We start from the raw sequence: 24640 nt of genomic DNA, 5'->3' as shown, positions 1-24640 counted from the left end.
AATTGATACTATATATTTTTTTAAAAACCAACAACAGTAAGCTTTCCTTTTTTAAAATTTGCCACAGTAAATCTCTCAGAATGAAGAGGAACAATTAGTCACTATAATTATCTTATAAGATATAAAGCTACAATAAAGATACAAAACTACAATGATGAATATTGTAGCTTTATATCTTATAAGATATATGCCATTTTGACAAAACAATTAAAAAGAAGGAAAGTCAAGGCATTCAAATATGTAAAACTTTATTGAGTTAGTATAATTAATTAATGGAGGAATAATTGACTTTTTACTTAAAATGTGGAAAAAAAAATCAATTAGATCTTGTCTCACCTCATCACATATACAAATACAAATTCCAGATGAGTTAAAGAGAGAAACATAAAATGAAAATAGGAGATCTCTGGAAACTGAAAAATAAGATCTGACTGATTTAGTAATGACAAATAGTTTTAGGCATGTAAAATAATGAAAAAAATCACAAAGGGAAAATTCATAGATTTGACTACATAAAAAATAATAATTTTTGAATAACAAAAAAAGTGGTAAATAATAACGTAGAAAAAAACATTAGTAGAAAATGTTTCGGAAGTTTTGTATCTTTACAGTCAAGGCATTCATACAAATTAATACATAAAATACTAAAATCCTAATAGAAAAATAGACCAAGGACAGATTTTAGATAAGACACAAAAGAATTTTTAACATATTTTTAAAAAATCAGTTTAACTTGAAATCAAAGATATACACTCATAAACACACCACTCAGAATTAACCAAAGTTGTTTATATTTTGGTGCATATTTGGTGAATATCATTTCATTATTTGTAATGTGTTATATCTCTATTTAGCCATTGATTGATCTATTGATTTATCTATCTATATACTGTCCACTCATTTAGTCATCCATCTACTCATATATAAATGTAATATGTATGTAATATATTTTTTCTAAGAGAGATTATAGTACACATATTGCTTTTAATTTTTTATCATTTAATATATATTTAATTTCTTCCTGTCATTGTAAATTCTTCTACAACATATTCAATCTTTGCATAACATTATAGAGTATGTTGATGTACTAGGATGCATTAGGGCTTATTCACCCAACGCCTCTTATTGGGCATTAAGGTTGTTAAAAGTTTTTCAAGTGAAATGCTGAACACTAACTATTGCACAGATCAGATTATTTTTTAAGGGTAAATTTTGAAAGGTTGTGAGGAGATAGAGGTAATGGTAGTAAATAATTTTGTTAGGTCTTGCGGACAGCTCCGAGGTCTGGTCTGGTTTCCTTCTGTTTGGTTTCATGGAAAAGTAGCTAGGGAGTCATTCAGGACCTAAAACATAACGTAGCTCAAAATGTTACCATTCACCGTCCAGAGGTCCAGACCTTGTGACCATTAGTCAGGTCTGGGCTATTGTCTTCTGCTGCCACGGGGGTTACTATTTTCCAGGGGAAAGGGTAGGTCTTTGAGGGATGTAGAGAAAGGGGGCAGGGGGGAACTTGGAACATTTATAAACTAATCATCACTAGTCAAATCAAATTGTGAGGACCCTCGGTTTCAGTATTAATTTCAGTGTTGATATTTAAAAGTTATGTTTGTATTTAAAATACAATGTATTTGGATTATGTAGGTGTTTTAGTATATAAAAATTTAAATTTATTTTTAATTAGCTGAATCTATCCATTTTTTCCCCATGTAGTTTCTACTTTGTGTCATGATTATGCACCTCCACCAAATACAAGATTTGTATGAACTAAAATGAAAGTATGTTTTGATTCATCTTTTCCATTTTCCTCCTAGTTTATAGTTGAATCATTATGGAAAGCAAGATCAATTGGATTTTTTTTTTTAGCATAGAGCCTTAGAGAAAAACCCAGGACCACCTGGTTTTTAATTAAATTGAATTTTGTGGAAGGATTATATTGTTAATATGACTTCCCAGTGACTTCCTTCTTAGTACTTAGATTAATTTGCTAAAGTGGCTCACAGAACACAGAGAAACATCTTACTACTAGATCACCAGCTTATTATTAAAGGCTATAACTCAGGAACAGCCAAATGGAAAACGCATGAGGCAAAGTATGGGGAAAGGGCTCAGAGTATCCATGCCCTCTCCGGCCATGCCTCTCTCCGCAAATCTCCAGGTGTTCACCAACCTGGAATCTCTTCAAACTCTGTCCTTTGGGTTATGGAGGCTTCATTATATAGGCATGATTGATTAAATCTTCAGCCATTGGCAGTTGGTTCAACCTCTCCCCTTCCTGTAGGTCCGGGCTTGGGACTAAAAGTTCCAACCCTCTAATTACATGATTGGTTTGTCTGCTGACCAGCTCCCATCTCTAAGTGATTATTAGCATTTCAAAAGTATTCTCATTTACATAACAATAGACACCTTTCTTACTTCAGTCACTTAAGAATTTCCAAGGGTTTTAGGAGCTCTGTGCCAGAAAAGGAAGGAAGACCAGATATACATTTTAAAGTACAGTATCACAAAAGGTGACCTCGATATTGGAGAATTTACAGTGTAAAGTTGTAATAATTAATAGGCTGGTGAGGAAACATACCAGGTTGCCTGGATTGGCTTTTTCTAAACTATATAATCCTTTCCAATCCATTTTACTGACATTAGTATGTTATGAGTCCTGTATGTGTTTGCACTTAAAAGATTGTATCAATACTCTAGCATTAAAAACAGTGGATCCTTTTCAGAAACGCAGATTTTGATTCAGCAGGTTTTGTCTGGGACCTGAGATTGTGCATTTCTATCAAGCCCCCAAGTGAAATCACAGTGCTGGTTTACAGTCTCCTTTTTGAGCAGCAAAGTTTGAGAAATCTTGTATTTATACTTCTAGTTCCCCGTGAATAAATTAATAGGTAAAACACATGAAATAGTGAAATGACAGTACAGTGAAATGGTTAAACACTTTGGAGGATCAAGTGAAGTGTAGTATCTGGATTTTTAAACTATCATAATTTGTAGTTGTGAATTAGGTGACAGGAGTTGGTTTTTGGAGAAACAGGTTGGACAGATACAATGCGGCTGGCCCTCAGCCTACACTTTGAATAATAAGGTTTATTTAGATAATTCCAAAGGGAATTTTAAAACAGGTCCTTCAGGAAGGAGATAAATCCTATTTGGAAAGTCCAAGATACCAGACAGAGAGAGAGAGAGAGTGAGAACGAGAGAGAGAGAGGTGGAAAATTCTAAAACACACATTGACTATATATTACAAATCTAATTTGAAGTAGTAATTGACCAAAATACTATAATTAAAATAGTATTTTCCTGGAAGAGATGATTGGGGTTAAAAGGTTCTAATGTTCTTATAAAGTTTGAGAGAAATTTTAAAAGATTATTATCTTCAGGTTTTAAGTTAAGTATGCTTATTAAACTTAAGGCAACCACTAAAAGATAAAATGTATTTATAGCTGTCAAATTATTACATGAAAAATTACAATGAGGGAAATATCAATTATGTCCCAAAAATCAATATAAAAGTCAAATTGATATAAAAGAACAGAAATAATTGGTATAAATAAAAAACATCAACTGAAAGAGTATGTATGTAATCATATTCAGTAAGGATGAAATACTTTTTAGCTAAAAGACAGAATGAATTAAACTCATTTGGAAGATAGATGATTAGAGAATGAAAAATTCATTAGGTTTTCAAAAGATAATAGACATTATAAATACCCTTTTGTTGTCAAACTTGAGACAACATGAAAATGGCAAATTCGTAGCATAAGTTATCAAAACAGAATAAAAAAGAAATAAAATATATAAGTGCTCTATATCCATTACAAATCGTATCAGTAGTTAATCTCCTCAAAAATATCACTACCACATTATTTTATTGGAATCTTTTACTAAAGTTTTAAGCCACTGAAAAATTCAATCTTATAAAATTTTTCTGATGAGAGAAAAAAGGATCTACTACCCAACTTATATTTTTAAGACAAAGATAGTATTTTTAAAAAGAACAATTATAGACCAATTTCATTGAAAAGTTAGATTTAAAAACAAAGTTTTAACAGAGTGAATCAAGCAATGTATAAACATTATATGGTAACCAAATATTTAAATAGGAATGTAAGGTCAGCACATTAGGAAACAATAGCATCATCATATAGATCCAAAAAACTACTGGATAACTCAATAATAAATAAGGATAAAATTTTGAGCAAGGCAGGTAAAAAGGAAATTTCTTAACCAGATAAAGAATTGATGCCCCAAAAAATTAGCGCCATATTAATGTTGAAATATTGAAAGCTTTACCTTTTTTATTTTATTTATTTATTTATTTTTTGCGTGGACTGGGATAATGTGATTTTAAAATGTGAAAAGCAATGGTGAGAAGAGTGAAGGTATTTCTGCACAAGAAGAACAAGGTTGGAGGACATGCTCTACCAGGTATTAATTCTTATTATATAGTTATAATAATCATGACATACATTGTTTCTGCAGGTTTGAACACATAGGCCAGTGGTTCAGAAGAGGGTCTAGAAACGTGCGGTGCTTTCTGTGAGACAGCAGTGTCAGTGCAGATCGGTGGGGAAAGCGGTGACTGTATGAGTTGTGCTGAGCCAGCTCTTTGTCAACCTGGAAAAAGAGACTTTTTTTTTAATCTCACTCCTTATGTCATACTACATACAAAAATCAGTTTCATGCATTAAAAACCTTACATGAGAAAGGCAATTTCTAATCTTTTGGAAGATCATATAGGGCAACATATCTATACTCTTGCCAGCCCTGGCTGGTGTGGCTCAGTTGGTTGGGTGTTGTCCCATGAACTGAAGGGTCGATGGTTTGATTCCCAGTCAGGGCACATACCCAGGTTGTGGGTTCAATCCCCAGTCGAGTTGCATACAGGGACAACAGATGGATGTCTCTCTCTCCCTCCCTCCCTCTCCCTGTTCCTTCCTCTCTTTCTAAAACCAATAAAAACATATTTTTAAAAAAGTATTAGAAAACCAGGAAAACTTTGATTTCAGAAAAGTTATGAATATCTGTTTGTCAATAGACCATAACTTGGAAAAATGTACTAACAATGTGTTCGTGTCTGTGTGTGTTTGTGTGTGCGTGCGCGTGCATTAGCAAAGAATTAGAATCTATAATATACAAAGATATTCTACAAATTTATATATAAAAGCCAAATGCCGAAGAGAAGATGGGCAAATGACCTGAGTATTCACTTCACATGAAAAGATGCATGACTGACAAGTAAACAGAATAAAAGATGTTTGACTCTGTCAGCAATCATGAAAATACAAATTGAAATGACAATGAGATACCATTTACAGTCACTAGATTAATAGAAGTAAAAAGAAATGTATTGTATTGGTGCAAATGTGGAGCAGTGGGAATTCTCATACAATGTATTTGGGAATGAAAATAGTTAAAACCATGTTAGAAATCAATATGCATCACATGATAAAGTAAAACATACAAATTCTCTAAGGTTGAGCAGTATATACCCCAAAAGAAGTCCTGGATGTGTGCAACTGGAGACAGGTAAAAGGATACGCATAGATGCCTTGTTTATAATAGCAAGAAAAGTGGAAAATATGCTACATATACATTGACAATAGAATGAATAAGTGAATTTTGATATATTCATAAAATATTACACAGCAGTACAAATGAATATGCTATAACTACATACATTATCACAATTATATCTAGAAAGCATAATATTGAATGAACAAACCAAGGCATAGATTATGTCTAATGTAATTTCATTTATAAAACAAAATAAACAGAATCAAACAATATAATGGGATAAATTACAACTAAGATAAGGGGCCCAGCTGGTGTGGCTCAGTGGTTGAGCATTGACCCATGCATCAAGAGGTCGCTGGTTTGATTCCTGGTCAGGGCACATGCCCAGGTTGTGGGCCTGATCCCAGGTAAGGCGCATGCAGGAGGTGGCCAGTCAATGTTCTCTCTCATCGATGCTTCTCTCTCTGCCTCTACCTTCTTCTCTCTAAAATCAATAAAGAAAAATAATATATTAAAAAACAAAAACAGCCCTGGCCAGTTTGGCTCAGCGGTTAAAGCGTCGGCCTGCGGTCCAGAGAGACCCAGGTTTGGTTCCCGCTAAGGGCATGTTCTTCGGTTGCAGTTTGTCCCCGGCCCTGGTTGGTTGTGCGGGTGGCAGCCACTCGATGTGTCCCTTTCACATCGATGTTTCTCTCTCTCCCTTCCTCTCTCTCCCTCCCACTCTATCTGTACAAAAAATGGAAAAAATATCCTCGGGTGAGGATAAAAAAAAACAAAAACAAAAACAAAAAACAAATAAGATAAGGGAATGATATGGACCAAATCTAGGATAGTGGTTACTGATGTGGATATGATCAGGGAGGTGACTTCGCAAATACCGAAAATGTTATTTTGTGTGGCTGCTTGTTTTATAGTTATTTTATTCATAAGTTATTCACATTACAAACATTCTTCAGTGTATGCTTAACTTAAAAATGAAAAAAATCTCTGCTTAGTTGATGTTAGAAAATTTCAGTTAGAGTCTATCCTGCTGTATGTGTGCTTCTGTAACATTAATTAGCTCTTACACAATTTGTAAATATGGGAATATGTCTGTTTAGAATGGATGGAAATTATGTAGATTCATGTGCAATTAATATTTTGTGCCAGCACATAACAACAAAGTACACTAGCCGGGTGAACATATGAGCGTGGAGGGAAGGCGTACTGGACACGATGTGTACTGGCTGCAAGTCCCTTCGCGGGCTCACCCGACGAGGGCTGTACCTTGGACAGCTAGCTGGGCGGGCCTCCTGCGTGCCTTCTGTTCCTTATCACGTCACCCAGCAGCCTGAACCTTTCCTGCCATCAAGTTACTTTTACCTGTGATTTTTAAAAAGCAAAGTTCCATATTTATCATAGTATTTCTTTACTTATTAGGTATTTAATGTCTTTTAAACTGTGTAAATATTTTTAAAATGATGATTCTTTTATTGTTACTGTTGTGCTCTGGTTATGAGTTTCATGGGTTCTACTTATAGGACCCAACATCCCTTTTCTCTTACATTCTGTCATTTTTATTCGATTTTATAGATCATGAGTATGATTTTTTTTCTAGACGAGCATACTTTGTTGCCACAGAAATCCCTGTATCTGTTAGTTTTGATTAAACTTAGTCTTATACAGGTTAAATTAATGTTAACATTTAATTAATAAAATCACATTTATTAATAACTTAATAAATAACATCTACAGGTACATGTATTTGTCTACCACATGTACAATCTAATGATCTGATGCTAAGTATTGAGGGAAACCTAGATTGGCAAATAACATAATATTTGATCATAAGTGCTATGAAGGCTGTCTATAAAATAAAGGTTAAATTATTAGCAATCAAGGTTCTGCAGAATCTTTTTTTTTTGCATTTATCTTCAGATAGAGCAGGAGGGGGGTGGAGAGAGAGAAATACCAATATGAGAGCGACACATCAACTGGTTGTCACCCACACGACCCCAACCAGGGCTGGGGACAAACTGCAACTGATGTATGCGCCCTTAGCGGGAACCGAACCCAGGACTCTCTGGTCCGTGGGCTGATGCTGTAACGGCTGAACCAAACCGGCCAGGGCCGGTTCTGCAGAATCTCGACCTAATCTACTTTTCCAGTCTCCTCTTCCTCATTTGTCTTCCAGCTGCTCTGCCTTCCAGCCACGTTGACTTATTATCTGTTCTTCACATACACACCACAGGCCGAAGGAGATAAGTGAAGTATAGAGCTTTACCTTGCCAGTCCTTCCTTCGTACTGCTGATTGTATTCCTTTCCTACACCATTGATCAAATAATACCAAATTCCCTCTCCCCTTTAAAACCCTTAATGGTTCCACAAAGCCAACAAAATTAAGTATCTATTCATTGCATGGTACCAATAGATCTTCAGTATATGGTCCCAGCTTGCATTTAACATATCTTCCTTGCTGACCCCTATGCTTTAGTTGCTTTCAACCATCATAATTCCCTAAACACAGCAGATACTTTCATGGCTTCACATCTTGTTTCGGTTTGCAGTGTTGTAACTGTGCTTTGTCTCCATATGTGCCCTTTCTATATTTATTTGAATGTTTACTCAAACCTCCAGGCCCAGATAAAGGGCCACTTAGTCTATCTGGCCCACCTATTAGATGGAAGTAAATACTTGAAGAATAGATGAACTTTGTTTACTGATTCTTTATTGAATAATCTTGTGTGTGTAAGTTTACAGTGTAGTTAGTATTTTGCTTGCTTAGTTTTCTACCATAGCTCTAAGTTTCAGTTTTAGCTTCAATACATGTTCAATGTTCTTGGGCAAATAACTTAATTTCTTTTCTTTTTATATATATTTTATTTATTTTTAAATATTATTTCTTTATTGTGTTTTAGAGAGGCAGGGAGAGGGAGAGGAATAAAAACATCAATGAGAGAGAACATCGATTGGCCGCCTCCTGCATGCCCTCCCACCACCCCAGGGATTTGGTCCACAACCTGGGCATGTGCTCTGACCAGGAATCGAACCAGCATGGGTGCATGGGTCGACGTTCAGCCACTGAGCCACACTGGCCAGGCAGAACTTAATTTCTTTCAGCTACAGTTTCCTCTTCTGTGATACAGGGACAACAGTTTGTTGTGAGGATATTGTGAGAGACAATAAGGGATACTGTGAGGGCCAAAATAAATATTTGGTTAATTACCAAGTGCTACACACATGTTAGATGTAACTATTATAGTTAGTAAAATTTTCAATAAATATTGAATTGAAATCCTATTTAGGTATTACAAGTGAAACATCAACTCCCTGACTTCTATGAAGAACTAATAAGTGAAATGCCCTTGGTTTTCCACTATACTATTTATTTTAGCTTTTATTCCATGTATTTAGGATATAAATTCCATAAAAATATTTTATTCTTTGCTGTATCATATCATCTGGAAGACATTGTCAAATGAGTGCATGAATATTAGTATAAAACATAGCAACTTGAACAGAGGCTGGCAAGGGGATAAGTATATTGAATAGGTTTATTGAGTGAATGGCTTTTTAGTGGGGGAAAAAAATCCAAGAATCATTTTATAAATCATCTCATACTTAACCATGTCATTGGGCAAAGATTTTTTTGTATCAACCTTCCTATCATTAACAATGCCTATGAAATCTCACTTGCGCACCTGATTGTTTTTATATACTTATAGACAACAAAGCATTATCAAAAATTAAATTAGTTATTGTTGTTTAAACCACCAATAGTCAGAAAAATATTTGTCATTGTCTTTTTCTATGCTATTTATGTTGTTGAATCCCAGAGTCCAAACAACCAAAAATCAGAGCAGGGGCAGTGAAGTCAGACTCCCTGAGTCCAATTTCAATATATTTTGCCTTCTACTTTTTCACCTTTATTTGCCTTGGTCCTCAACTATATTTTTTCTCTCTTTATTTATACCCGAGGATATGTTTTTATTGATTTTCAGAGAGAGATGAAAGGAAACAGAGAGAGAGAGAAACATTGATGTGAGAGAGAAACATTGATTGGTCACCTCCCCTTTGCTCCTTTCTGGGGATTGAACCCACAACCTAGGTATGTGTCTTGACCCGGAGTTGAACCCACAAACTTTTGGTGTATGGGATGATGCTCCAGTCAGCTGAGCTACTGGTCCAGGGCTGGTCCACAACTATTAAATAAGGCTAAAATAGATCCCAACTTCCTGGAGCGTTTGAGGATTAGTGATATATAAATATCAACTTTTGTCAAAGCCCCTCAATCGTAGGAAATGCTCAGATAGTGTTAGGTAATGCTGTTTTGTGTGTTTGCTGTTTTTATTATAATCATCTTCATAAGCCTTCCGAGGCCTCGGAGAAACACTGATTTATAAATGTGTATCTATAATAAAGGTTTTTTTTAAGACTATGCTTTGACATAAACCCCCTGCTTTGACATCTCCCTCTTAGACTGTAGCCTGTAAAGATACCATCTTTGGGAGGCTGGACAGCTTGGTCACCTTCAGAGCCGCAGTGGCTGGAGACAGTGGGTGGGCAGAGAGCAGGAAAGGAAGAAGGACGTTGGTTTCCCATAAACTGATCTATCACAGACCTCTAGAGAGATGAGATTGTATCTCACATTAGAGGATGACAAGATCCTGCAAGCTACAGGTGGCAGTGGTGTTCAGGCTAGTGTTTTACTGTATTTCATTTTATGTTGTTCTGTGACTAGTTTAGAGGTTTAATAACCATTTTCCCAGTAAGATGATAATGTACCATGTTCAGGGCAGCATATTTTTAATATCTTTTACATTATGGGATATATAGATGAGATAAAAGGAATTATGCTTGTTCTACCTCTTGAACATCTCTAGTCTGTTCTGGGTTATATTGACTGACTTTGATTAAATGTAGTTTATTTTCATATTTTGAAAATTTTTAGCTTTATATTATTATAAGGAAATCAAAATAATTTATAGTAGCAAAGCAATTTTAAAAATAATCCTCTAAAAAGGTGACTTTGGTATCTAGTTCTGGCTAGATGCAATAAGTCAATATAGTTACCTATAGTTAGAGTTACTGTTATTCTACATGCTTTACCCTATGAGACATGTAGTCACTGAGTACATGGTTTGTGTTACTTTTATGTATCCTTTAGAAGCTTGAAAATTATCTTGTTACAGCCTTGTACCTATGGGCAAATTGTTCACTGAGTCTCAAGTTTCTTTAATATTAAATGGGCATAAGGGTACCTACTCCATAGATTAGTGAGAATTAAGTGACACATATACCCATATTAAGCATATAGTAAATACATAATAAATGGTGAGTGCTAGTGATGAGAGTTGCAGGTGAGGAGATTCATAACTATTTTTAAATGAACATGTATCTCTGTTTAGAATTATTTGAATAACAGTGTGAAGGTTCCTCCCAAAATTAAAAATATAACTACCATATGATTCATTGATCCACTCTGGGTATGTATCTGAAGGAAATGAAACCACTGTGTGGAAGAGATACCTGTACCACTATGTTCATCGCAGAACTATTTACAATAGCCAAGACATGGAAACAATTTAAGTGTCCACGAATGGATGAATGGATAAAGAGATTGTGGCATATATATATATGAAAAATATGTATATTTCAGCTGTCAAAAAGAAACCAATCCTGCTCAATTCTACCATTTGTGACACTGTGGATAGACCTTTGGGGCATCATGCTAAGTGAAGCAAGCCAGACAAAGACAAATACTGTATAATATCACTTATATGTGGAGTCTAAAAAACTGAACTCAGAAACAGAGAGTAGATCGGTGGTTGCCAGCAGTGGGGGCATGGGGGCTAGAAGGTGATTAAAGTGTGCAACCTTCCCGTTGTGAGATGAATAGTTCTGGGGCTGTTCTACAGCATGGTGACTGTAGTTACCAGTATTGTACTGTATACTTGAAAGTTGCTAAGAGATAGATCTTAAATGTTCTCACCACACTCAAAAATTGGTAACTATGTGAGGGGATGGATGTGTTAACTAAGCTTGTGTGTTCATCATTTTTCATTATACACATATGTCAAATCATCATGTTGCATGCCTTAAACTTACACGATGTCGATTATATCTCAGTAACGCTGGAAAAAATACAAAAGAAAAAGAGAACTGATTGGCTAAGAATTAATGAGTATATTTTCTTAATACTAGAATAATTTTTTTCTGTTAACCAGGTATATTTAAAAAGGTTTTTTTTCTTTATTGATTTTAGAGAGAGGAAGAAAGAGGGAGAGAGAGATAGAAACATCGATGTGAGAGAACATTGATCAGCCGCCTCCTGCATGTCCCCCACATTGGGATTTGGCCCACGACCTGGGCATGTGCCCTGACTGGGAATTGAACCCGTGACCTCTTGGTGCATGGGTCGATGCTCAACCACTGAGTCACACCAGCAAGGCAACCAGGTATATTTTTTAACTTGATTTCTTTTAATTTCTCATCTTAGACTTCATGAAATGAATAAGGTATGTAGTTGTTGTTTTTAACTGTTTAAATCTTATCAGAGGATTTTTAAAAATAGCAATTTAGTCTAATTTTAATATTTCCTAGATAATATTGAAATAAACCAGTTCTGTATAATTTTGCCTTAGATAAAAGCATCAGCAAGTTTGGAACCTAATTTTATCTTGTTTTTGAACTTTCCCATTTAGTAAAACTGTTTCAATTGTACTTAAGTGTAGTATGACTTAGAATTCTGGGAGCTGCCCGGAATGTAAAAAAAGGAGAATAATTTATATTTAATTGGTCTAAACCTACCTTTCCTAGGTCAATAAGAAGAGAAACCAGCAGCATTAATCAAGATAAAATTATCAGCTGATTAATCAGTATTCTAATTACTGCATAGTTCTTTACCTTTTCAGTTTTAATTACTAAACCTCATTGTCTTTTCTGTCGGGCTAACATGTATTCACAGTGTATTTTTTCTCCTACTGAAATCATTAAGATAAAAATATACATTCTAGACATTAAAACGTCAAATGTAAGAAATTGCTAGTGCTTCTTAAGAATTTCCCTGAAAGGTATAAATAAGCTACAAGATTATACAAGAAAAGAATGATAAATTCATGGATATTTAAGTGGGCATGGAGCTGTGATTATGAAATTAAGCTGTGAGACCGTGAGTCTTGTCAGTCCTACTTCTCCACGTGAATTTCTATAAATTGTGTCTGAATCCAACTGCAGTTAAATATAAATTAGGAAAATACATTGGGGATTTCAAAAATTTGTTTCCTGAATGCCCGAATGTTTTTTTAGATGTGTTTATTAGAATGTGTTTACTTCACTGCCTGGTGTCTCACCCTCAGCACTATTAGCATTTGGCCTCCATTGTCGCCTGTTTTGGGAGTCGCTTGCTGCACTGTAGTATGTTTAGCGACAGTCCTGGCCTCTACCCACGAACTACCAGTAGTAGCAGCCACTCTTGGGAACCACCCACTGCTTTTTGACAAACACAAATGTGTCCAGATATTGACAAATGTCCCTTGGGGGGCAATATCATTCCCCCATTGAGAATGACTCATTTCACTACATGGCTACCATTAAAACACTTATTTTAAAATAAATATATGGTATAATACAACACCCTTGGCAGATGAGCAGAAATTTTCTATAGGTCATATATTTTTATGAAACACTCTTTTGATGCAAAACTTTCCAGACACTTTTGATATAATGGTGATGATCCTCATCATGATGGCAGCAGCAACTAATGTTCACTGAGCCCAGCAGTCAGTCACTGTATGAAGGCGTCTACGCACATTACTTTATTTAATCTTTAAGGTGGCTTGATTAGGGAGGCCTGGTTGTTATCTATTCTCTTTTTACAGAGTTTAGCAAACTTAAACAATGCCCAAGCTCATATAGTTAGGCCTTCTTTACTTGATTTGATAGCATATGATTCAAAGTAACCATCCTTGAGGAAAATTTTTTTACTTTCTTTTTTGAAGTAGTTTAGAATTTTGACTGCATTTCCAATTGTGTCAATCTTTAATCCGTTAAGGAAATTAATGTGAAATACTTACATTTACAAGAGGATTATTTTAAAATTCCAAGATGGACTTGTTTGGAGTTGAACGGAAAAGACAGTTATGGGGCAGACTGCAGTGAAATGAGCATCGTGGTTCATTATAATTGAAAGATTTTTTTTTCTGAAATAAATATTTTCTCAGCAAATTTTTCTCTCTTCTTCCCTTGCTTTCTCCCTCTATTTTTCTTTCCTTCTTTCTTCTTATTCCATTCTTTATGAGGTGCTATATTATCTTCATTGTGCACGATGTATTCTTGTAACTGCAAAACCACTGAGGTTAGCCACCACTTGTAACTAAATGACTTGAACACTAATTAATTCTATTTGCATGGTGCTAATGGCACAAATGTGAATACTGATGTGGCAAAGACCTAATTGTATTTTTTAGCTATCGCATTCAATTCTAAGTACTTTCCCCAGCTATATAGGCTTAACATTCTACCTCCTACCAAATTTTACTACTGTTTTTAATTTTAGATTTGGGCTTAGATGACATAGAATTTAATGTGTCAGGCCTAGACTCAATTATTTGTAACTCCCTTTTTAAAAAAATGTTTGAACACCTTTCAGACAAAATAAGCATCTGCTTCCATAAGTGTTTATTCCAGCATTAGAGCCAGTTGTAGGGCATGTGGTGGGTTTAGGTACAGGACTCTTAAATGACAGTAGTCAACCTCTATATCTATAGTGATTCAGCTGAGATGTCCTCTTTACCTTTCAAGCGCTTCATAATAAAAATACTTGCTGCTTTTTATTCTTTGTGTGTGTGTGTGTGTTTGGGGGGAGGAGAATATTTGCAAAGCCAGCAGATAAATGAATCTGTAATTTTTATGTGAGGGTAAAAGAATTTTGTAAGAGCCTGCTGTATTTGATATAATGTTCTGTGTTATTTAAGCATAATGCCATTGGATGATGAATGGGCATACTATTTAATTTTTGAGGAAAACAAACAGAATGAAAATTATTTGCTGACCATAATGGCAGACCAGTCCAGTTACCTTAGTCTCTCATGTAATAAATTAAAGTACCATTCCTAAAATAGTGTGTCAATCATGTTCAGCCTGGTTTGCAGATGTTTACTCTGCTACTTTTGACCAGGACTTTGGATAAAATGTTAGGCTGGCCAGACACAGCATAGACAGCAATTTCATGTTACAGGTATGTGTGTCTTCATATGTTATGGTCTGGCTACTCAGCAGAGAGCACATTTCCATAACACTTCACTAAATACTATACAAAGATACCAGGAAGAAAAGAGAGGAAAAAGATATATACCCAACATAAAAATAGTCCAAGTATAAGAGTTCACAATTTACAAAAGAAGAATATAAATTTAAATTTAAAGAAAGCATGCTTAATCTATTACTAAGCACAATATTCGAAAGTAAACCACAATGAATTTCTCATTGTTGACAAGCAAATGAACAGAAATGTTCAAAACAATAACCCAACATTGGGACCTAAATTAGTGTAACTTTTCTAGAGGAAAGTTAGGCAGTATGTATGGGAATGTAAATTTCCGATTGTAAATTTGCTTCGACTCAGATATTTAATTTTTCTTAAATATAAACATATGCACATAGATGTGAGCAAATATTTAGTTATGAAATTTTAGCTATTGTGTACTATTTACATTAGCAAACTGTTATAATTAGAATATCTTTTAAAGGTAGAGTGAGGAATGAGTAAGGGTATATAAAATAAGACTAACCATGAGTTATAATAATTTAAGCTGAGTCAAGGTTACATGGTGGTTCAATCTTGCTTAAAAACAATAATGGCCCTAAATGTTTAACAATATGGCTTTGACTAAATAATTTATATTATATCCATGGGATAAAATAATATATAGCCATTAAAATGATCTTTATATTATATATTATGTAGAATGTATAAGAATACTTGGAAATGTAAAATGTTCATAAAATATTAATAAATATAAAAAGTCACAAAGCAGCCTAGCTGGTGTGGCTCAGTGGTTGAACATTGATCCATGCACCAAAAGGTTGCCCATTCAATTCCTGGTTAGGGCACATGCCCAGGTTGTGGGCCAAACCTTTAGTGTGTGTGGGGGACATGCAGGAGGCAGGCATCGATGTTTTCTCTCATTGATGTTTCTATCTCTCTCTCCCTCTCCCTTCCTCTCTCTCTCTAAAAGAAATAAAGAAAAAAAAAAAGTCACAAAGCATGCAGAGAATTATCCCATTCAAATGCATAGAATGGAAATAAAGACCCCCTCCCAAATTAGAAGTAATTATCTCTGAGTGAAAAGACTATGGCTGATTCTAATTTTCTTCTTTGTGCTTTTTGTGTGTGTTTTTAAAATTCGTGTAATAAAAATGCATATATTTGGTTATCAGTTTTATAATAATATTTTTTAAAATGATGGAAAGAACAAATATACTTTACAAAAGTTTTCTCCATCAATTAAGAAAACAAAAATCTTGTGTATTCTATAGAATTAAGTTTTTGTAATATAAACAAAACACTATTTTATGGTTGTATCTCATAAAATAATATATTACTATCACTTGGCTGGCAGAAGTCAAGGCAAAGTAATTTTGTTATTTATATCTTTTTAAGAAAGAAAGCAATGAAGTATAGAATTGTTGTTTGTTTTTTATTAGTGTGAAAGGGTCAATGAGGACTCCAACATAAATAAAATATCTGGATTAAGCTATATTCATTATTCTTGCAATTCTCAATGCATACTTCTGAGTTGTGCTTATATGTCCTTTCTATAGGTGAGGAAGTAGAGATTTAAAGTCCAACAGCATGTAACTAACTTCCTGAGCTGGGGGTCAAGCTCAGGTCATTCTGGCTTCCGCTAGACCTCCTGGCGCTATGTGGAAATGCGACCCTTTGATTAGAATATGTATTTCCTTAGGGTCAAAATATAATGGCATTTTGGTATTAATATGTTGTGAAAGCTAAAAACCATGCGATCTATTCTTCTGATACTTATTACCCAGTTTCCAAAATATTCTCATCAAAGGGATTAAAATAAAGTTTGAAACTTAACATTTCTCTTATTTAGAAAACATTGAAATGGTAAGAAGTATCTAAACTCACAGTGGTGCCAGATACGTAATGTGATGCCGTCCCTTTCCCCGAAACTTCCCGACAGGCACAGCTTTCAGTGAGGCTGGACGCACAGTGGCATCTGACGTGGCCGTGGTTCAGCCTAGCTCCCTAGTCTTCATGCCACAGATCCTGTGATACCACCATGTAAGTGACTTTTATCAATTAGAGTTTTTATTTTTATTTTTTTTATTTCAAGGGATGCCTTTTCAGGTATATGTAGTAAGTTCTACAGAGTGGTTGACTTTTCCCTGTTGGCTCATTCACTTCCTCACTCGCAAGCGTTTGTTGAGCCACCGTGATGTGCCAACTTCAACTTGGAAACAGTCTCAGAATAAATCTTTTACTAATTTCAGGTTAGATAGACTTTAATCATTTTATAGAGATATAGATATAGTGTTAGGGTCAGTCATAATTATTGGAGCGTTGGGCTCTTGTACACTTACAATGGACTAGTGCTCTTTTATCCGTGAATTGAAAACAAGTGAGAAATGAAGACACAGGCGCAAAGCAAGCTGTTTGGAATAACAAAAACGCCATAGCCTTCTGTCTCCATCCCTGGGGCAGGGCAGATGTACAAATATGCATACACACACACACACACACACACACACATATTTATTTATATTTAATTTTATGAAATAATATATTTTAGTCTGGATGTTTTAGAATATCAGTGTGCTTCAGAGACAAAGAATCACAGCTATGTATGTAGAAGAGTGTGATAGCACACTGGTAAGTGCTGTTAATTCTGCTTTCAAAATACATTAAAGAAGATATTATCTTGATTATTATGACCATTCACATAGATTTCTCTTTAATTATAGTCTTTATTCCAATATAAGGGTAATCTCTTGACCAATCAATTTACTTATTCCTATTATAATAGTTCTATAAAAATAATATGAAAGCAGCATTTTCTCACTTTATAGATTATTTAAAAATCATGGGCAATTGTTCCTAATATTATGGAGAAATTTACATCTCTTATAATTCAAGATTTCCAGTAGAAGTCTCTATTTCAAAAACTCAAGTAGCAACTCTTGTATGTTTTTGCATTTTCTGAAAATTGTGTGTTCTGGACACTCTAAAGTTACTTTCCCTTTTTCTTTCTAATGACATCCATTATTTTTTTTCTAATTACGGCAGCGATTGAGTTTTTCTGTACTCATGTATAGAATATGTTAAGATTAATGGATAATTAGAGCCACAGCTGTGTGTCCTTTACGATGTCTGCACTTTAGGCAGTTCTATGACCTTTGTGCTTTTGTTTCTTAGCGTAAATTTTAGGTCTCAGAAACAACTTCTTACAAAATTTGTATGAAAAGCAGAGAACTCATGTGAAGTAGTTTGAGTAGGTTTTAAAATGCTTTGAACCTTGATGAAATAGGTAGAAGCGTCTGCTGCTTTAGCATTAATAAGAACCACCAGCATTGTGTTAGCCTTCTGTGGTATTTCCGAGCAAACTCGCCTCATGTGTCACATTAATTATCAGCATATGCATTTCATACACCTGGGGAAAATCGGAGCCGATGATTAGCGTGGTGCTTCAGTTTTTTTCTGAATTGAATGTTGGTCTTCCTTGACTTAATATTTATAGTCCATTTTGCTAGCTTGTATTAAATGTGTAGTGTTCCATTTATTGCAGTTGAGGATTTTGTTCTGTGATCATCTTTTTGACCACTTAAGAAAGAGCACAAGTATTTATAAGTACTGCAAACACACTGGTCATTGAACATATCAATGAGTAAAAGGTGAGTGGGTTGGTGATAAATGAGAGAGAAGTACCTTTGTTTTAATATTTATCGAGGATTGTTTTTAATGAAGTGTTCTGTCTAGAGTGGAAATACTGCTCTTTTTCTCCCTCTTCATAATCTCTTCAGTGGGTCAAGTTGCTGTATGTGACTGTATCTTTATCATTCAGAGATCTTGGAAAAGGGTGAAAGCTTCACCCTGGATATCAATTAAGCAATGTGTTGGTGTTTTGTGAGTATGCCAAGGTAGAAATTCACTTACGTGCCACAAAAGGGGCAAGTCTGCTCATTGTACTCCTTGGTTGGTTTGTGAAACCTTACTATAGCTGATAAAAATCCAGAGGACGTACATCTCTGATGGGTTTTGAAAAGTGCACTTTGGCATCAAACGCCAGTTTCCATGTAGGAAAAATAAAGAGCAGTGAAGCATGCCAAATCCACAATGCCCTCTCTTTTTCCGCAGGAACATCTTCCTGCCTCAGAAAATCCATACCTGGCTTGTGTTGGCCATTCTACTTTCTGTAGATTATGCCAATTTAATAAAAACAAAAACTGCCATCCGGCTGGTGTGGTTCAGTGGTTGAGCATCGACCCATGCACCAAGAGGTCACTGGTTTGATTCCCAGTCAGGACACATGCCCAGGTTGTGAGCCAGATCCCCAGTGGGGGGGCATGCAGGAGGCGGCCAATTGATGTTCTCTCTCATCGATGTTTCTCTCTCTCTCTCCTTCTCATGTCCTCTCTCTCTAAAATCAATAAAGAAAACATTTTTTAAAAATAACCACACATTTAAAACCTCATCACTGAAAACATCACTTTAATAGTAGCCGTGCATTTGCATGAATCCAAAATGATTTTTCAAAGTGATTTCATATTATTATCTCATGTTATACTCCTAACAACTCTGAGAGATGGATAGCTGGGCCTGACATGTGGCCTTGTTTTAGAGACATAGAAAAGGGCCCAACTCTTGGTCTAGAGTCCCCTCATCTTGCAATCTTGACTAATCCTCTCCTGCCTATCTCTTTATCCTTTTCCTTCATATAGAATTTTCATGTCTATATAAAAATGCTAATTCACTTTTATTTTAAGCAAGCAGAAAAACATCAACTCATCCTTCGACAGTAACCTTATTTTTTGTCTGTTATTCCCATTGCGGATCAAGTGTCAGGAAAAGGGGCCTCACCCACAGCTCAGCGATCCCCCTTCCATTCCTTTCTCCTTGAATGTCTCAGTCCTGTAATGAATTCTTTTCAGCATTTGGCATTGAGAACCACTCTGCACGTCCTCATACCCTCTCAGGGAGCTCCCGCTCAATCTAATTTGTGGGTTCTTTATCCAAGTCTGTATATTTCCATCCCACCTCTTCTACATATACAAACATATATATATTCAACATCTTCAAAACGGAACCAATATCCACTGTGTTCAAGTCTGTTTCTTTTTAAAAAAAATTATTTCTGACCTTGCAAAAAGAATTGATCACCCTCTTTGCTCAGGCCAGAATTCTGAGTCCAGTCAGGGCTCCGTGTCAGCTTTACACAGAATCACTCTTAAGCAACATACATTTTGTTAATCCTACCCACTTAAAACCTGTTCATTATAATTTATTATTTTTAAAGAAAATTTCAATTTTTTCTTCTATTATCCGCACAATCACTGTTCTTATACTCTCATCTTACATTACTGCAGTAACGCCCAAACTGGTATCTCTGCTTCACATTTCACTTTTTCCCAAATGTCTATAGTCCTGCCACACTGTGTTTTTCTTTTTTAACATTTACTTACATAAAACCAGCCTGTTTGTGTTGTCCTTGCTGCTTTTCAGTGCACTATCTAAACTTCTTTGTATCTCACATGAGACTCTCTTGACCTGCTTCAGCCTCCCTTCTAAATCCAGTTTCCTCCACCCCCTGCCTTGTACTGTGTACCTGGAAGGAGCCACTGCGATTCTTCGGATGCTGTATGTCCTTCGCCATCCTTGCCTGGAGTGCCCCAGTATGGGGCTGAATAGTGTCCCTCACACTTTCATGTTCCAGAATGTCACCTTATGAGGAAATCCAATAAGACGGATACCCCTATCAGAAACGAAGAGGGAGAAACACAGGGCCTTAGGAAGACGGAGGCAGAGATTGGAGCGGTGTGTCTGCAAGCCAGGGGATGCCAAAGATTGCCCCAACACTGGAAGCTAGGACATTGTCATGGGATGGTTTCTCTTTCCCGCAGAAAGAACCAATCCGCCAACACATTGATTTCAGGCTGCTAGTTTCCAGAACGATGAAAGAACAAATTTCTGTTAGGGGTGGGGAATCTTTATTCTGCCAAAGACCATTTGGGTATTTATAACATCATTTGCGGGCCATACAAAATTATCAACTTAAAAATTAGCCTGCGATATTTGTCAGGCTAATTTGGTGAGGCCGTGATGTTAGCCGGTATTGATTTCTCAGGCCTTATATGGCCCACAGGCCAGACGTTCCCCACTCTTGAGGGCAGCCCTAGGAAACAAATTTACTCTCCCACAGCCGACTTCTAATTGAAGTAGCCTACAGGACCTCCAAGTCTGGGCAAAGGGCCACCCTGGTCACCGCGCCGGCTCTGCTCTGTCGCTGTGTTGGGACCACCAGCCAGCGCGCTCCGCGAGGGACAGGTGAGCCTTTGCTCCGCCTCCACCGCCCAGCACGGTGCCTGGCGTAGAACAGGGCAGGGTTTGTGTTATTCAGTCGTTAAAAGGACAGATTTCTAGGGTGGGTTATCACACATTCCTCTTAATCCTTGTATTTTGTTTGGCTGCATTTTGTTTTTAATAGAAGACATAACGGAGGTACCCAGGTGTGTTTATGATTTTGACTTTTCTTTTGAGAGGCCCTGATGAATAGCTGGTTGTACTTTAGGCACAAGGTTCTGCAGTCAATGGAAAATCCATTGTGGCTATTGGTTAATATCTCGGCAGAGAAGAGCTTTTCTGGTTGGATAGAGAGCTGGCTCGCAGCAGCAGCACGGAAAAGGTGTGAATGTGCCAGGGGCTGGGCCTGGGAGAGGGAGGGGATCTGGAGCTGGAAGGTTGAGCTGAAACTTGGGGACATCTAGGGACTTTTGTTCAGAGTAATTGACTGAATATAGTGGCCATGGTTACTTATAATAAGTTCCTAGGAGTTGGGCCCCTTCCTACGTTTAGTAGTTTCATTTCTGTGCCCACTTTTCACTCTCCAAACAGTCCCCGCTCTTCCTCCCCCATCTGGGTACAGGAAGTGGAATCTTACTGCTGCGTCTGAAAGGTCCTCAAATAGCCCAATTTCCTTTCCCACGATTGACCAATAGTAGTGTCGTTTCATTCTGCTTTATAGGTGACAATAGGAGAGGAAACTTATTTTTTCTTTAAACCAAGTCCGTTCCCTTTTGAGTCACCAGAAGACAGAATGAATCCCCCAAATTTAATGAATTTGATGGCTCCATTGCACATCTAGAAAAATGTATGCTACATAAAAAAATTCACATCAATTATTTGGTTAACTGATGGGAAAATAAAGGCAAGTTTGGAAACTGTTCATAGTTTCTATGAATATTCATAAATAATTAACTTGCATCTCAATTTAGAACCTAACAATAGTTCATTTCATTTTTTTTATTTGTTTTTAATATCTGAGTTAATTATATGCTGAGATCGAGTTGCTGGGTCTTTCTTCCTAGTGGTGACTGAATACCTGCCATTAGTGAAAACAACCCCGTGCGTCTGTGCCTTTCACCGCGTTGTTGTGTAGCTGAAGGAAGACACAAAATTACTCTGTTTGAAGGACAACTGGCTTCCAAAGGGGGAGACGGGTGCTCTTTCCCCTTACCTACTTCCAATCTTGTCACTAGGAAGTTTCTATAAGTGTAAATTTTTTTCCTTCACACTTTTTACAAAAATTGCAAAAAAAAAAAGAAAAAAAAAAGAGTATGCAAGATAAAGAAGCAAGAAAACAGACATCTGGTTCAAAGTAAATGGTGAAAAGCTACATTGCTACATCCTCCTGGGATTTAAGCCCGTTAGGTAGCCACATGCTTGGTCCTGTGAGGGCTAGAGAGAGTGCAAAACCCTCCGGGTAAAAAAACACCAGGAAGAACTGGGCCTAACTCCATAGAAAGGGCCCCTGTACTTTGTGGGAAAAAAAACAAAAAAAAACAAAAAAAAACAAAAAAAACGGCTGTATAGAAGAATAATCAGAGCCCTGGGCTGTTAGCAGGAGGCAGGCCATTCGGGGACTGCCCCTTTTGTCCCTTTGCCTTGTACAGGCTGCAGGATGGAATAATTGTGGACAAAGGGTCCGAGGAGGGCGGAGGGTAGGGTATGAACTCTTCAGGCAGCTGTTTTCAGCTTTATTTACCGCCCCATCTTTCAGCCCAGTCCTCCTGTCCAGTTCGGAGCCTCTTCCGGGGAGCTGACTGCGGGGTAACACTGCCATCTAGTGGCCGCCTCGCACCTGCGAGCTGACTCTCTGTGGCCTCTGGCTGGCTCCATGGCTCCACACCCTCTCTCTGGTTCTCCCTTTCTCTCTTGCTCTCTTTCTCTCTCTCTCTCTTTTTAAAAAAGGTTTTTATCCCGTCAAGGAAAAAAAAAAAAAAACCCTGGCTCTTGGAAAACAACCAACTCTGTTGGAACTCAGAGATAATAATCAGTTTCTCTGGGCTTGTGAAATTGGCTCATTAAGCGTGCTTTTTAACAGAAAATATTGGAAGCGATTAAGTCTGCTTTACTGAGTGGGCATGAAATGGCCAACCTTCGGCCACCCACAGCTCCTAGGTGCCTGGCGCCGTTTTATGCATGCAGCGTAATGTCTTTACTTGAAGTGCTGTTTATTCATCACCTGCTTATTTATCTCTTTGCATTTGGCAGGCACATCGATCAATGTTAAACTGTCACACAAGGTTATTTTTCTTTTACATAACAGTATAGGCCTAAGGTAGTGGCATATTAAAAGTAATAACTTTCTAACTTGTAGCTCAAGATGACAGCCCCATTTTTACCCGAATATATTACAGCAAGGAATTCCTCATTCCATTCTCCCTCGCCCGCCCTCGCCCCTCCGGTACTCAGCTCTTCCAAGGTCAAAGGCTTCATTCTGCCTTGCTTCCCCCCCAGTTTGCATAACACTCATTTCCCCTTCACCTCCAGTTATCTCCAGCTTTTAGGCTGATAAGCCCACAGCGAACATTCTGTCCACCTCGTATACACATCTTGCTAGTAGTCCTTCTTTATGGTGACATTTACCCCTTTGCATAAAGATGTGGTGGCCTACCGAGCTCTGGAGAAGAAGCAGAAAGTTTTTCCATGTGGTGGCGAAGGCTGCAATGATCTTACATTGCCATCTCCGCTGCCTTCTCCGTGAAGGGGATGGAATATTGCTGCCTTTTACTTTGCTTTAGAGTTATAATAGACAACAACGACAGCAACCAAAGACCCATGGAAAAACGGGGTTAAAAACATCTGAAAGCAACTAGTATTACTTTGAAGCAACTGGTATTGGTTTGAGGCTTTTTAAGGTGAGTTGTTTTCCCCGCTCTTTCCTTTGGCTTTAGCTTGGTTTGTGTTGCTTTCAAACCCTACCCGGTTTGAGATGCCTCCTTTCTTGGCAGTAGGCCAAGCAAGCTTCCTTTGTACAAACAGGTTTTCTTTTCCTTTCTTTCATTCCACACCCCCCCCCCAGTCCAACCTAAAAATGCCTACAGATAGAATATCAGATCTTTTTAGTATCAGATTTCAAAGTGGTCCTTAGAATTCCTTTCTTCCCTTGATCTCTCCACTTGGGTTTCAGCTCAGACTTGGACTCTTGCTAAATATGTCTCGGACAGTGGCTTTCTGATACAATGCTTTGATACTCTCGTGTACACAAGAATGAAGCACTGTACATAGTGGACATTGTTGCACAACTATTCTTGTGGCACAAGGTACCACACTCATCCGGATAAGCTACTTCTGTCTGTCCCAAAGCAGCTCATCTAGGAAGTGTGAGAAGGAGAGTTTAAGTGGTTAAGAAAATATGGTTTAACCGACTGCTTGACACACCTGCTCCAGAGGCTCACAAGCTTAACATAGAATGTGGCCCACCTTTTGGATTTACTTTTGCATTCCTGTGCATAGAAGAGGGTGGAATTCTGATCTGTGGTGATCTATTTTATCATGGGTAGCACAGCCCCAGAAAAAAAGCATGTCCATTAAAAAAAAATGCAGCCCAGCCTGTCTATGCTCCT

The 24640-nt window shown here is 36.9% G+C and overlaps 1 pseudogene; it reads right to left on the bottom strand.

Annotated features, from left to right (window-relative positions):
• The window catches only part of LOC118631165, a 108069-nt pseudogene extending 87681 nt beyond the window's left edge, over window positions 1-20388 (bottom strand).
• Window positions 20389-24640: the final 4252 nt, after the last annotated feature.

The sequence above is a fragment of the Molossus molossus genome, unplaced genomic scaffold (genome assembly GCF_014108415.1).
Source record: "Molossus molossus isolate mMolMol1 unplaced genomic scaffold, mMolMol1.p scaffold_m16_p_15, whole genome shotgun sequence".
NCBI classification, from domain to species: Eukaryota; Metazoa; Chordata; class Mammalia; order Chiroptera; family Molossidae; genus Molossus; species Molossus molossus.
Note: the sequence above shows the minus strand (reverse complement) of the source record. Positions and strands in the feature narration are given on the sequence as shown.